Raw genomic sequence first — 16405 nt, 5'->3', positions numbered from 1 at the left:
CTTGTTATAAATCTCCCAACTCACAGCCTTACTCTTTGCACTAGCACTTGAACATTGCAATTACATTTCTATCCCTTCTGTCCTCAGTTGCATTGCGGCTATCCTGTAGGATATTCCCATCAGTCCTAATTCCTAGGTCAAGAAAATGCTATACTTTTTAATTTTATTTTTTTATTACAGACCCCCATGGAAATTCTCTTTGCCATTTTCCACTTACTTCCAGAGCATGGATGATCCTCTCCTCCAATAAAGCCTCACACCCTATTAAAATCAGACCAAGTGGCCTCATTTCATGGATTGCTTTTCCTGTTTCATAAATATACTTCATAAATCATCTTATCTTCATGCATACAGTATCATTCCCAAATTTGATATAATTTCAAATAAGTACTTTTATGTACTAAGAATACTGACATTTCTAAAGGCTTTTCAATATATTTGCCCTTTATGCTTCAGGGCACCTTTTGCTTTTGAAGTTTCTAAGGTAACCTTACAACTTTAAGTGTCCACGCACATGACCTGTTGCCATTAAGAAGGATTGAACTAATTAACATGTTTCTAAGAATCTGAAAACCTAATGCAATAAAGTATAGAAGAGAGGAGAGGGTGCGGGAGGCCAGCTGCCAAGCAGCTTTTCCAACTGAGATGGGGCAGCTAGTGCATCCATCATGCAGAAGGGTCAACTGCCAACATGCCCCAGGATCTTCAACTTGCATGGGCTGAACCCCTGCACATCCTAGTGGAAGAACAGACCTGAATGTACCCACCGGAATGATTCTTGGGGGATGCTGACCTATGGAAATAAAATTTTATATGGAAATAAACTCTAATGGGCTGTGAATCATTATGCAGCTGCTGGATGCATTTAAGCCAACCAGGCTGTTTTCTTAAGTCAGGAAGGTCTCACTGACAAGTCTGTATCTCTGGCGGGACACAACTCTAGGCATCAACCTAAACCTGGGGCAAGACACCGGATGAGAGACTCCTCTGTGGGAGACATGCCCCCCCCAAGGAGCTTGCAGACACTCAGCTCCTTCTTTAAGGAGCCAGACATACTGTTATGGGAATCTCATGGGAATACAACTAATAAACAGGGTGAGCAAAGCCTAATTTAAACATGTCTCATTAAAATTAATAACACCATTAAATGTGAGAAAGATCATTCAGTGTGGCCAGGGAAACTGAGTATAATTTTTATGCTAAACAATTGTAAGACAGAAATATTTTTCCTCTCTCAAATAATATATAGTGTATAGTACAAAGTTCCTCTATAAAACCTCACATTATATTCCATGAATTACTACAGACACGTTTGTGTTGTTGAAACAGGATTAAGAGGGTTCTGGCAAAATCTCATGTATCTCCAACTAAATAATAAATTGAATTCACATGTTCCTTTTTTTCCTCTCCAAATCAGCCTCATCTTGTTTAATTTTTGCTGTTGATTTACATAGGAAACTTTTAGAGCACAGAGAGTATGAAAAGAAAATACAGTAATTCATAGCAATGGAAAATATGTAGTTATACAGAAGAAATTTGTGTTTTCTGGCTAGGCACTAGCAAAGTTTAACCCCTAGGATTTGGTATTTGGAAGAGGTAGGAGGATATTACTTCTTGCCTGACAGCATCTTTTGCAGCTTAAAATCACACACTTCCTATCAATGCTGGTTATTACTCCTGTTTCCTAAAGAAAGAAGTGAGTGTGTTTCCTGGGGGAGCTCATTCATATTTATAGGCCCAAACTCACTGGAAATTTTCATTAAAAAGGCAACAAAATATAGATATATTCTAAAAAATATTCAAGAAGATAGACATCTGACTAGAGAAGAGAAACTCCATTCATGCCCCATGAAGGTAAAAGTTTCAGCATAATTTTCCATATAGTAGCCATCAGAGAATCCCCACAGGCACATCCTACTGAGACACAATACTGTAAGACATGGGGGTTCAACATTTTGCTCCCCAGACTAATTACCACTCCTTATTTTCAGTCAAAACTGCACCCAGCCACAGTCACAAACCTCAGCAGAAAACAAACTTCTGTGAATCCCTCTCTCAGGAGCCCTGAGTCTTTCCACAGACTGGAGTGAAGAAATTACAAACCCTTACAGGACAAGAGGGTGGGGTGTTTCACCCACCCACAGCAATTAAGGTTGTTAAGATTTGCGCCGGGGTAACCGAGGCACATTGCATGCGCCAACTCTGTTACAGCACAGGAAGTCATCTCCCACTTTGCAGATATGATCACCTTTCCTCCTTGCAGGAGGCTGCATGAATAAAAATAAAGCCCATGAGTACCAAGACACCACAGCAATGAGGGTCAACCCAAGAACATGAGATAAATGCAGTATTCTGAGTGACAGAGAACAGAAATTAGCCATGTTTACCCCAGAATAAACTTCCCTGATAAAAACAAAGTTCTGCCAGGTTTGAGTTTGGCCAAGCCATTTTGAGCTTTATCCTGTGACAATGAGGTTTTTGGAAGATGACCTTCAAGGCACAGCTAATCTCCAGCAGGCTTAAGAGAAATTCTCAAGAGAGTCTCTTTTTAAGATGGAAAATAAATATCTGTAGTTTTCCACAGCAGCTACTACAGGCCCCAGACTGGGCAGCAGCACAGCTAATCTCAGCTTTACGGCACAGGCATGAGTCTGCGTTTAATACTGACAGTCTGTCGCTCTGCTGACAAAGAAGGATCAAAATATTTGAGTGCTCTGTTTTCTTAAGGTTTGATTTTGAGGTCTGACAGATAGGACCTGGGCATAATTTGCAACAGTTCATAGGGACAAAAGGGGAAAAAAACCCCACAACCTTCCTCTGCCTCCAGAAATCAGGCAAAAGCCCAGACAACTGTAAATACTCAGATGTATTTATTTCTATTATTTAATGGCCAATCAGTGCCTTCTTTGCAGTCACTGGGTCTCATTCTTTTTTCTAATGGGAAGATACCCACAGGGAAATTGCTACTAACAAGTGGCAGACCCTTCATTAGTCCCAGGAAAATATATTTGCAGTCAATCATAGCTTTAATTAAGGATCTGACCCTGCTCTTAATGCAGACAGTGGAAAAACAGCTATTAGCTCCAGAGAACAGGAGGAGGCACCGAATATAGCCCATTTGAACCTGGAAGCAAGTTGCTTGCAAGCATATCACAATTTCCATCAATCATTGAATACAGGGCTGCAAGGGACCTTGAGGGACTGACTGGTCCATCCCTCTACTCAAAAACAGGCAAACTATTCCTAAACTACTCCTCAGATGTGACCGGGACTAGTATTTTTTTGGACTGCCTCTGTAAGATTCCTGTGGCTTCTGCGTTTGTGCGAGTGAGGCAAAGAGGTAAATATATAACATCAACTGGATTGCTGCAGCACATATATTCTTTACTACTGGGAGCATAAGTAGTTCCTTTTAGTGAAAATAAATCAGTCTGCCTTTAGATAGAGGTTAAAAACAGGTCAGAAAGGAAAGCAAAACCTGTGGTTAAGGACTTACCATTCAAGCCCTGTGTTAGTGCTGTATGACCAAGTTTTCAGCTTTGACACTGTCCCTGTTTCTGATACTGGGTACCACTGCTGTGCTGTTATTCATTCAGAACTCATACAGGAAAACATATTTGTCTGTCTACTAGAAACATACTCAAAAGGGAAGGGAAGGCTGCAGGGATTTAAGGGCAAAACAAGATGTTTTATGACTCCAATTCATATCCATCAAAGACAAAAGCAAACAATTCCAATATCTTATTTTAATGCTTTTGTTTATCTTGGAGTTTAGTTGCCATAAAAAGTGTATGTTTAAAATGTCCTTTGGGGAGTTACAGTCCCATAAACTCTTGTAACCAAGTGACATGTGATAATGAAACTACCCCTACAAAGTACAGCAAAATGAGATTTTTTTTTTTAATTGTAATCATCAAATGGTTTGCCTCGAGGTATTGATTGAATTATACATAAACCTCATGTGCTGCTGGAGGAAAGGAAAGGAAAGGAAAGGAAAGGAAAGGAAAGGAAAGGAAAGGAAAGGAAAGGAAAGGAAAGGAAAGGAAAGGAAAGGAAAGGAAAGGAAAGGAAAGGAAAGGAAAGGAAAGGAAAGGAAAGGAAAGGAAAGGAAAGGAAAGGAAAGGAAAGGAAAGGAAAGGAAGATGGGAGGGGGAAGGGGAAGGAGATGGAAGGCAAGTCTTGGAGAGACATTAATTCTAAGTGTCTTGTTAGAGAGACATGAAGCAAGTGGTATTATAAAAAAGGAAACAAAATGTTAATTTAACCATTTTTAAGAAAATAATTACTGCATGCATATGGCTGTGCTTTTATTACTTATCTCCCATAGCTGTAATATTATGGAAAGGAAAAATAATTTAAAAAAAAAAGTTGAAGCATGTTAACCTTAAAACTGCATTTCCAGTTGATGCACATTCACCCAGGCAGATAGAGCCATCCATCTATTAAAAAAGTTATTTGTAAGCCCTTTGGGATGAGGCTTGCCACTGTCTCAATGCTTCTAAAAAGTTTATTGCAATGAGGACAGATTTTTTTTCCCCCTGTTATCTAGACTCCTACTTGTGAATTAAAATTCAGATTTTGAAGACAACAAAGTTATTGAATCTGCAACTCAGGTCTGAGCCTAGACTTCATTGAACTCCTTCATACAAATTCAGTTTTGTGTGTATTCCTTTTTATTTCAGGTCTCAGCATATCTAATTTCTCTGACATTCAGATACCACAATTATCTATGGAAATACAGCATTTCTGCGCATAATGGCTAATGTGACATATGCAAATGTTTTCTTTCCGTATATAGCTAGAGCAATAGTGGAGTTACCACTGTAATTATAGCTGGGAAAATGAGGTTGATGACAGTATAATATAAACAGATAAAAACTTAGGCTATTTACTTAGAGTTAACTTTTTGTGGAATTCAGCTATCACAGTGGTCCAAAGGCAAGACCAAATTCCATTTGACTTTGGAGCTGTGCAGTTTTCTCATCTCCTGCCCTACATCAGAAGATGCTGTTTGCAGAACTTCTTACAAGCAAACAAAATAAAATCTAGGCTAATACCTATAGGTCATAGTGTTTAATTGAATACGTATCAGAGTTGTCTTTCCATAAAGCATATGTATGGAAATGCCCATGGGCTTCTCTGGAAGACACAGGAAGAACTGTCCTCTTACCAAAGTGCTTCGTACCAGTGGAAAATTCCTTCTTCCATCAAAATTTGTCTCATTAATCGTCTGAATTTGCCTGTTCCTCATTCTCTTAGTATTTGTTTTGTTTTACACTGATGCAGTAAGGATCCTTCACTAATGGGTATTTGCCCCCCAAAATTTCCAGCAATTCATGACTTTTTCATGGACATTGTGAAGTTCTGGCCATGGGACATCCGCTCCTATTTCACAGAGGGCAAACAACAGTGCCAGCCATGTGATGGAAAATGCAGAAAAATGAGACATCTGACAGCATCCTTGAGCTGTGAAAAGTTTTCTTTTACTGACTGTTTTAGGGGAAAAAAAAGTTTCTTATCCTTAGATATATTTACATTTTCTCCATAGCTTTCTATGAAGCTTCTGCATAGCCAAATGCAGGTCTGACAGCCACGAACAGGTTAAAAGTACCTGTTGAAGGAAGGATTATATTTTTCTGCTCATATTCTAGCAGTGGCATTTAGCAGGGCTTCACTAGGCGCTCCATGAACCCGAGACACGGCAAAGTGACAGTTGCCTCTGGCACTCGGCACCTGTCACCAGAGCCACAATGATCAACATTTCATTTGCCCTTCATGTGAGGGAGGATTTTTTTTTTTTTTTGGTGATCAAATGTGAAACTTTCCTCAAGTTTGAAAGCAGTTAATTCAACAGCAGGGATTAGAAGGAGACACAGGTGGTAAGGAAGGAGGGGAAGAGGAATGCCACTTACTCTGAAAATCAGCCAGCAGCAGGAGCAATCACAAAAACTTCAAGGTCCCTTCTGCCCTGTCAGTCTGCTCCAGGCTCCACAGAAGTGGGAGGTGATGGGGTGGGTTTTTTTGCTGGGTACCAGTATGCATGCAGCTGGGAGAGCAGTGAGGCTGGATGGATAAACCCACCCCAACCTTGAGTTCATGCCCACTCCGCGCTGATGCGCGCAGTTGAGTTTAATTTTTAAAGAAGTGAGCTAAAATAACATTAAAAGATTGGTGAGTAAAAGCAAGACAGATGCTTTGAAGGACAAAGTCTGCATGTTCACTTGTGTTTATTTCGGTGGTGCTCAGTACATCTCCAGTGACATCTTCATTAGTGAGTCAAACGAGGCCAGGCAACAATTCCAGACAGCAGAACTTCATTATCTGTACAGTTCATTTTTTTTAAGACAGTTGCAACAGTTTTGACCTGAATTAATAAACTAACAGTATCTGACCATGGTTTCAGGAGGCATGATGGCCAAGGACCATTCCCAGTAAGCAAGTTTGGAAGTGGCCGCCCCATCCTGAACAATAAGGTGCTTCATTAACATGGCTGCAGGTTTGTGCTACTGATGTGCTGGTTTGTGCTACTGATGGCAGGCCCCATGCGTTGGTGTAGCTGCAGCAGTATGGAGATAGAAGGCATCACACCTCAAAGCCCATCAGGTTGCCAGCGAGAAGTCTCCTGTGGACTGTGCAGACCTCTTGTCTGCTTAAAGAATGCAGTGCAATTAATTTTCTTCTTTAAACTTAGACATCAAGCCCTTGTTCTGAGTTATGGCTTGGGGGCTATAGGCAGCAGAGCTGGATGCATGGGAATGAGGGGCTCGTGTTTTTAGCTCCTAGGAACAAGGATGCCAGACAGAGTTCATCAGTAACCTCCCTTGTTTTTAACAAAAAGGCTTTGAACTTCATAGATTTTTAACAGAATATTTGGGGGTCAGCCTACTGGTATGTGCCAGTTAGATGCTATTTCATTAGAGCATCTCAACAAGCTTTATGCCAGGTGTGCCTTTTGTCATGGAAGTTGCTATATATTTTTGCTGCTTTAATCATCTATGATACTGTTAGCAAAGCTGACTGAATAGCTCAAAATGAACCAGTTATCCATTGAACTGACCCACATCAGTTGCTTCTGCAATATCTGCCACTGCTTGTAATACTCCTACATGTATCTGTTCTGCAGAGTGTTTTGAGATGTATCCATATATAAATGCACACATACACACATATGTTTATGGTTTCTTTCATATTTTATAACTTTGAGTTGACTGCAAATGTTTTTCCATAGTTTCCAAAGATTCTCTTGCCTATGAAAAATAATTTAGAATATCAAAAAGACTGATTATAATAATATAGTACCCCCTTCTCAAACTGTTGCAAATGTATTTCTATAGAAATATTTCTCTGTAAACTAGCTGAAAGACTGTCTAATAAATATCAGGTAGTTCTGAATGAATTATTTTAAACTTCAGATTTGGGTAGGAAAGGAAGTAAAGAAAGAAAAATAGTGACCATTTTCTCTAATTGGATCCATCACTGACTTATAATCAAAGAGTACTTCACATCTCCCAGAGTCTGAAAGCTAGGAAAATATAACTTGTGTTACAACAGACAGAGATTTGCTATTCCTAAATAGAAAATATTAAAGCTATGTATTATAAACATCCCTCTCAATTTAAATTGAGTCAGTGTCATGGTTTAGCCCCAGCCGGCAACTAAGCACCACGCAGCCGCTCGCTCACTCCCCCTCGGTGGGATGGGGGAGAGAATCAGAAGAGCAAAAGTAAGAAAACTTGAGGGTTGAGATAAAAACAGTTTAATAGGTAAAGCAAAAGCCGCGCACGCAAGCAAAGCAAAGCAAGGAATTCATTCACTACTTCCCAGGGGCAGGCAGGTGTTCAGCCATCTCCAGGAAAGCAGGGCTCCATCACACGTAACGGTTACTTGGGAAGACAAACGCCATCACTCTGAACGTCCCCCCCTTCCTTCTTCTTCCCCCAGCTTTATATGCTGAGCATGACGCCATATGGTATGGAATATCCCTTTGGTCAGTTGGGGTCAGCTGTCCCAGCTGTGTCCCCTCCCAACTTCTTGTGCACCTGGCAGAGCATGGGAAGCTGAAAAGTCCTTGACTAGTGCAGCAACAACTAAAACATCCTTGTGTTATCAACACTGTTTTCAGCACAAATCCAAAACATAGCCCCATGCTAGCTACTATAAAGAAAATTAACTCTATCCCAGCCAAAACAAGCACAACAGGGATTAGCACAAATGGGAAGAGATTAATAAACTGGATCTGAAGTATCTGTAGCCCAACTGACGGCACCTCTCATTGTAACATCAAATGACAAGGGATGCATCGCCCTCCCTCAGAGATGATGAGAGAATAAAGCCAATTCTGATTGGCATTCAGAAATTATGGTGACAAGGACCAGTTAAACTTTTATAGACTTTTTTTCAGGGTAACAGTTAATTTTAACACACACACACACTTTTACTTTTTTGTTATTGAGAGTGGAAAGGAAAAACCCATGTGATAAAGAACAGTGATCTTAAGCAAAATTGCAGACTCCCTCTAAAACAAACTTTAGTTTCTTTAACTTGATTTTCATGAGTGCACACACAAAAAAAAAAAAAAGAAAAAAGAAAGACTAATTGCAGTCAATATGGCATTTTCCTTTATCACGCACAAATGACAAACCCTGAGAATACAGAGGGCTGTAAAGCAGGTAGCTATCTGCTTTTCCCATAGGGATTAGAGAAAATATCTTACTCAGTACATGACTCTCTCGAGGCAGGAATACACTCACTTCCCAAAAGAACATAAGTTAAAGATTTTTAGGAGATTTTTTATTTCAGTTCTTTAGTGCCTTGCCATTAGCCCAGGGATTTCAATGCAAAAACTCCTGCAGTGGCAGGAACCAGGAGCTGAAATCCTATTACATTTCTATTTATTAAAAAGTGGATTTGGAGGCACTACTGAACTGACAGCAGAGGATTTGCTAGTTTATTATTTAGACAGGAGTAGGTAACTTTATTCCATGTCTAAAAATCACGGAGAATTTCTTCATCTGACCAACCAGTGCAATACTGTGTGACTCAAGAAAGGGAAGCTGTATCAGCAGCTGAAACCCAGGAGTTTCCCAAGAAAAAAGGTGGCTGAGGTGGCCTCAGTTGTCCAAGGGCTGTCACTGCTCCTCCCTGCATTTGGCCCTAGGGCCAGGCCAGTTTGGGGATGTGCACCTCCACATCTCGTTTTGTATTTGTGCCTCTCAGGGGAAAGCAAAGCAAAGTTTAAAAAGCCATGGAGAGAAATAATAAGAAAAAGCTATAATGACCCCAAGGAGGTGTGACCCTTGTTTCACACATCCCAGGCAAGTCCTCCTACAGCTGGATGATTACGCACAAAAGGCAAGTGGTGTAACCCTTCTGTCATTCTTGAAATAAAAAGTTTCAATAGTTTCAGGGCATGTTACATATTCTTAAAAATTGCCTGACAGGTTGGGTTGCGGGGTCAGGTCCCCAAACTCCAGTTGCAATTTAAACCTCCATGAGCTTCTTTGGGTCTTGTGCAGCCTCTGGTCCTTGGTAGGACAAGGTTTAGTTTATATGGCCTCCTGTGAGCTTGCTCTGTGCAGATTAACAGAGCAAATATCCCTCTTCACATGACAGTTCAGCAAAGAGAGCATTAATGCACATTTTCCTGCCCAAACAGTAGCTCAGTTTCCACGTTCATCTCTTGGACCTCCTGAGGGTGCAACTCTACCGTGATTTTTGATTTGCTCATTCTGGCATGAAGCAAGTATTTCAGTCCATAAGACATCCTTGTGCAAAACTGGCAATATTTTGTGCCAGTATCTACAGCTTACAGAAATCATGGATGTGGCCAGTTTTACTCAAAGGGTGTTAGACTTGAAGAGCACAGCAATGATCTAATTTGTACCAGCTGGCCTGAGGACCGGACCTCACTCCTCTGGGCACATTGCAGAGGGACTGCAGCTGCAGATCACTTTCGAGCCATTGATCTAATCACAGGTCCACTTTTTCTTATTACACCCCCTCTGAGCTTTTCTGCTTCCCCCTGGTTCAAGGAGCTCCATTTACTTACATGAAATATTAGCAGGTGGGGGAGATGTTCATTACTAAAGCAGACTCCAGCTGAAACAGCCATATGCTGGTTTGTGAGCAGTGTCCCGCACAAACTGGAAGAGTAGACACCTAGCTACTGTGCAAAGGCAATGACATATGGAGTTCAGCATGGCTTTGTACCCAAAATGGTATTTAAACTTTCAACCTTCAAGCAGAGACTCCAGGCTGCATTTCATTTTGCTTCTTTCTTTCCTAATTTGTAACCAATACTTGATTTAGTAAATGTCAGAATTCAACTCTGAGGATGAATGAAAAAGCCTCAGGAAACTAGTGACCTCCTTAATAAAAGAATACGATAACTTTACTAGATTTAACATTTCAGGAATCTATAAAGATTGAATTGGAAAGATTTTTTTTTCTTCCTTTCTGCAGGGGGAAAATGAAAGCACCTGGACCACACAGCTGGTTACTAGATACTATGTGCAATGATAGAAACACAAAGTATTGGCTTTCATTACGTCCTGGTTTTGGCTGGGATAGAGTTAATTTTCTTCCTAGTAGCTGGTATAGTGCTGTGTTTTGGATTTAGTATGAGAATAATATTGATAAAATGCTGATGTTTTGGCTGTTGCTAAACGGTGTTTACACTGGTCAAGGACTTTTTCAGCTTCCCATGCTCTGCCAGGTGCACAAGAAGCTGGGAGGGGGCACAGCCAAGATAGTTGATCCAAACTGACCAAAGGGCTATTCCATACCATATGACGTCATGCTCAGTATATAAACTGGGGGGAGTTGGCCGGAGGGTAGCAATTGCTGCTCGGGGACTGGCTGGGCATCGGTCAGCGGGTGGTGAGCGGTTGTATGACTTTTTTTTTTCCTGGGTTTTGTTCTTCTCTCGCTCTCTTGTTGTTTTCCTTCTCATTACAATTCATTATTATTATTATTATTGTTATTGTTCCAATTATTTAAACTGTTATTATCTCAACCCACGAGTTTTCTTGCTTTTGCTCTTCCGATTGTCTCCCCCATCCCACTGGGAGCAGCTGAGGGAGCTCCTCTTATGAGGAGCGGCTGAGGGAGCTGGGACTGTTTAGCCTGGAGAAAAGGAGGCTGAGGGGAGACCTTATCGCTCTCTTCAACTACCTGAAAGGAGGTTGTAGAGAGGTGGGGGTCGGTCTCTTCTCCCAGGTAACAAGTGATAGGACAAGAGGAAATGGCCTCAAGTTGCGCCAGGGGAGGTTTAGACTGGATATTAGGAAATTTTTCTTCACTGAGAGGGTTATCAAGCATTGGAACAGGCTGCCCAGGGAAGTGGTTGAGTCGCCATCCCTGGAGGTATTTAAAGGACGTTTGGATGAGGTGCTTAGAGACATGGTATAGTGGTGGTTTTGGCAGTGTTAGGTTTATGGTTGGACTCGATGATCTTAAAGGTCTTTTCCAACCTATATGATTCTGGGAGGGGGGAGGGTGAGTGAGCGGCTGTGTGGTACTTAATTGCTGACTGGGGCTAAACCACAACACATTACTAGTCAAAAATGGGCAGGTAACACAAAGAAGACTTTTGAAATATCTGCCGCAGAAGGCGAAAGGAATATTTGCTTCTTTAAATGGAGCTCAGAATTTAAAAGTAAATATAAAATCCGTCCCAGATGTTTTTCCTCCTGATTTACGCTCACTTTCGGCTCCCCCTTACAGAAAGTTTTAAAGCATTACCGGTTCCAATTCCCTTCTCAAACTGTTTTCTGTGAAGCTGATGTTACTCCCTTCCAAACAGCGAGTGGGGCTGATTCTCCCAGCACAAATCACCGTCTGTTGAAGTCCTTGGGAACGCACCAGCTAAAAGTTGCTGCAAGATCAAAACTCAGCACTATCTGATGAGGAATTTTTTGCAAAGCTTCATATCAACTGGATCATTCAATTGGCTAAATTATCTATGTTCAGTGCTCAGACAGGGCATAAAATGAGATTATGGCAAAGCAAACCCAAGGAATCTCTCAAAAAGCTTTTGTCACCTATTTACATTACTGCACTAAGGCTGGGATATATCTCACCTGGGTTTAACCATACAGAAGTGAAGCATCTGACTAGGGAGCCACCTTGGTTTTCCCTATAATTAAGAGCAACACATATAGATAATAGAAACTCCTGGGGATAATTAATTTCTTCCTAGAATAGTTCCAAAATAGGTGCAATGAATTGCCCTCTGGAGGCAACTGTCTCTACGTACTGTCAATAAATGCAATATACATTATTAGATTTGACTAGTTGCTGTAACTTTTTAACAAGGTAGTTAAGTGAGGCAATTGTTTCCTTTTTAGCATTTTACTTAAAATAAGCCTAAAATGCAGGATGAGCCAAAATGTTCTTCAAGAAACTTACTGGAACTGGACATGAAGGAATTTGACTTTGAGATTTCATGGTGATTTCCTATCCTGGCTCACAAGATGAAAGTACGAATCTTAAAACCATGGACTCACCTTGCCAAACTCAATTTGGAACATCTGAAGATAAATTTTTCCTTTTTTAGGCTTTGAAATGGCTTATTTTGCTTTGATTTTGATAATTTTAAAACTTTTAAAGTCAAAAGAACAGAAGGGCATTTCTAAACTAAACATTATGTATTTTGTTCCTTCCATTCTGCCAGAAATATGGTATTTCAATTATTCAAAAATATAAATAATGAAATCATTCAAAACAGAGCAGCATTATCAATTTAAATTTCCAAGAATATTAATTCTCTGGTGATAATGTTTTACTAGAAAATTCCTGAATAGACCTACTCGATGCAGAAATTTAAGTATTACAGAGCATATGTAAAGAGTCTGGAATAAATGATACCTAGTACCATCTTCAGAGCAAAATACTTGGCAGAAGAGGTCAGTGTCATTATTTCCACTTTATAAACAGGAAGAACAAGGCACAGGCAAGGTCAGATTACATATGTGTGGCAGGAGTCTTGAACTGATGCTTTAATGCTAAGCCACAGTGCTTGCTCCTCAACCTTCCCTTTCTCACTCCCTGCCTCCCAAAATCACCTTTCCATACCTGCAATCATCATTAAGTCTACCATACCTATATTTCATATGCATATCCATTCTGATTCAGGTAGAATGTGTCCTTTTTATTTCAGTTGGATCAAAACATTCACAAATGCATTGCAAACACATTGAGACAGAGGCCATCCTTATGGTTTGTGCATTTCCTGCATACAGACACTGTGTCCTGGCCCACAGCTGGAGTTAGTGCTTTACAATGCATCGTTCTGCGATCATTCTGTCTGATTTTAAATAAACGGGTAATTCACAGCATCAATTATAGCAATTTTAGTAAGGCATAAAATTCCCTTTCACTGATGTTACGTTAGTATGTTAGTGTTAGTATGCTCTACTGTGCATTTACATTACAGTTGTTCCCCAGATGTGAAGCACACCTCCTTTGGACCAATAATTCATGTTATTACAAGCAAGTCTTGAATTTATAGCAGGACTTTGCTAGAAAAAATATGATTAAAGCAAAAAGAATTTGAGAAACACAAATGATCTGGAGCACCTACTTACAAGGCTGTAAGAACTTTTTTTTGGACAATCAGTAGAGAGAAGTTTTGCATTTTCTAAATTAGATGAAGCTCTCCCTGTATGTTCTATAAGTAATGTATTACCTGTCTCTCACCACCCCGTAGGGGCTGGCATCCTTACCACCTCTCTGCATATTAACTCCTTTCTCTGCTGTGAATGGACCGGCTACCTTTTTTCTCAGACCGACTGATCGACATAATGAAGTTAAAATCAGAGCAATTGCTCTTAAACCGTAGGCGCCTTTGATGTCTGCTGCTATTTCAGGCTGGATGAGAGGGATGTAGACCTGAGAGCCTGCCTGTATTTTGTTATTGTTGTTGTTTGCTTGTTTCCAATGCAACATTTGCCCTAATAAGACTTCCTCAGTGCACTACCAATTTAAACCAACACAGTCAGGCTTGGAGAGCCCTTTTCCTTGGGGTGCTTGGGGAGGAATTTCGGACACACATGCAGACACACAGACAAACAGTGTACCAAGTCCTGGTGGTGCAGACATAAAGACAATATTTCCCCAGGGCCTTGGCGGAAGGTGGGTTTCCAGCTCCTACTGCCACCATGAAACAAGAATGCCAACTGCTGCAAGGAGGGGGTCGAGCCCCACATGCTCAGCCTCCCTCAGTGGTGGTGGTGGCAGACTGGACATGCAGAGCCTCTCTAGCTCGCTGGGTGGGCAAAAGGCAGAAACTTTGGGAACGCAGCTTATTTTGCAAAGGACACCATTGCTTACTGTGTTTGCCTATTTAACCATATGGCACTTGGCTAAATTCACATCTTCTTGGGCTCGAGCTGTTCAGCAAAGCCCTGATACTGCTGCTTGGAAAGCTGCAGAAAGAGCATCCATTGGGAGACTTTGGAAGCATAGAGTACTTCTTTCAAGAAACTAATACAGCAATTGATAAGTATAAACACATAAAGGTAGTAGTTTCTACAGACAGTGAATATTTAGAATAGAATCATAGAATCATAGAATCATTAAGGTTGGAAAAGACCTCTAAGATCATCTAGTCCAACTGTCAACCAAACACCTCCATGCCTACTAAACCACGTCCCTAAGCACCACATCTACACGTGTTTTAAATACCTCCAGGGATGGTGACTCCACCACCTCTCTGGGCAGCCTGTTCCAATGCTTGACAACCCTTTCAGTGAAGAAATTTTTCCTAATATCCAATCTAAACCTCTCCTGATGCAACTTGAGGCCATTTCCTCTCGTCCTATCACTTGTTACTTGGGAGAAGAGACCGACCCCCACCTCACTACAACCTCCTTTCAGGTAGTTGTAGAGAGCAATAAGGTCTCCCCTCAGCCTCCTTTTCTCCAGGCTAAACAACCCCAGTTCCCTCAGCCGCTCCTCATAAGACTTCTGCTCCAGACCCTTCACCAGCTTCATTGCCCTTCTCTGGACATGCTCCAGCACCTCAATGTCTTTCTTGTAGTGGGGGGCCCAAAACTAAACACAGTATTCGAGGTGCGGCCTCACCAGTGCTGAGTACAGGGGGACAATCACTTCCCTAGTCCTGCTGGCCACACTATTTCTGATACAAGCCAGGATGCCATTGGCTTTCTTGGCCACCTGGGCACACTGCTGGCTCATATTCAGGCAGCTGTCAACCAACACTCCCAGGTCCTTCTCTGCCTGGCAGCTTTCCAGCCACTCTTCCCCAAGCCTGTAGCGTTGCATGGGGTTGCTGTGGCCCAAGTGCAGGACCTTGCACTTAGCCTTGTTAAACCTCATACAATTGACCTCGGCCCATCAATCCAGCCTGTCCAGGTCCCTCTGCAGAACCTTCCTACCCTCAAGCAGATCAACACTCCCGCAGAACTTGGTGTCATCTGCAAACTTACTGAGGGTGCACTCGATCCCCTCATCCAGATCATTGATAAAGATATTAAACAGAACTGGCCCCAACACAGAGCCCTGGGGGACACCACTTGTGACCGGCCGCCAACTGGATTTAACTCCATTCACCACAACTCTCTGGGCTCGGCCATCCAGCCAGTTCTTTACCCAGCGAAGAGTACACCAGCCTAAGTCATGAGCTGTCAGCTTCTCTAGGAGAATGCTGTGGGAGACAGTGTCAAAGGCTTTACTAAAGTCTAGATAGACAACATCCACAGCCTTTCCCTCATCCACTAGGCGGGTCACCTGGTCATAGAAGGAGATCAGGTTGGTCAAGCAGGACCTGCCTTTCATGAACCCATGCTGGCTGGGCCTGATCCCCTGGTTGGCCTGCACATGCCTGTTGAGCGCACTCAAGATGAACCGCTCCATAATTTTCCCCGTCACCGAGGTCAGGCTGACAGGCCTGTAGTTCCCCAGATCCTCCTTCCGGCCCTTCTTGTAGATGGGTGTCACATTGGCAAGCCTTCAGTCATCTGGGACCTCCCCTGTTAACCAGGACTGCTGATAAATGATGGAGAGTGGCTTGGCAAGCTCCTCTGCCAGCTCCCTCAGTATTCTTGGGTGGATCCCATCTGGCCCCAGACTTGTGAGTGTCCAGGTGGTGTAGCAGGTCGTTAACTGCTTCCTCCTGGATTATGGGGGGTTTATTCTGCTCCTTGTCCCTGTCTTCCTGCTCAGGGGGCTGAATTCCCTGGGGATAACTGGTCTGACTACTAAAGAAGGCATTAAGTACCTCAGCCTTTTCCTCATCCTTGGTGGCAATGTTCCCCCCCGCATCCAATAAAGGAGGGAGATTCTCCTTGGCTCTCTTTTTGTTGTTAATGTATTTGTAAAAACATTTTTTATTATCTCTTACAACAGTGGCCAGATTGAGTTCTAGCTGGGCTTTTGCCTTTCT

Source organism: Mycteria americana (genome assembly GCF_035582795.1).
Source record: "Mycteria americana isolate JAX WOST 10 ecotype Jacksonville Zoo and Gardens chromosome Z unlocalized genomic scaffold, USCA_MyAme_1.0 Scaffold_18, whole genome shotgun sequence".
Lineage (NCBI taxonomy): Eukaryota > Metazoa > Chordata > Aves > Ciconiiformes > Ciconiidae > Mycteria > Mycteria americana.
This window is presented reverse-complemented; position numbering follows the sequence as displayed.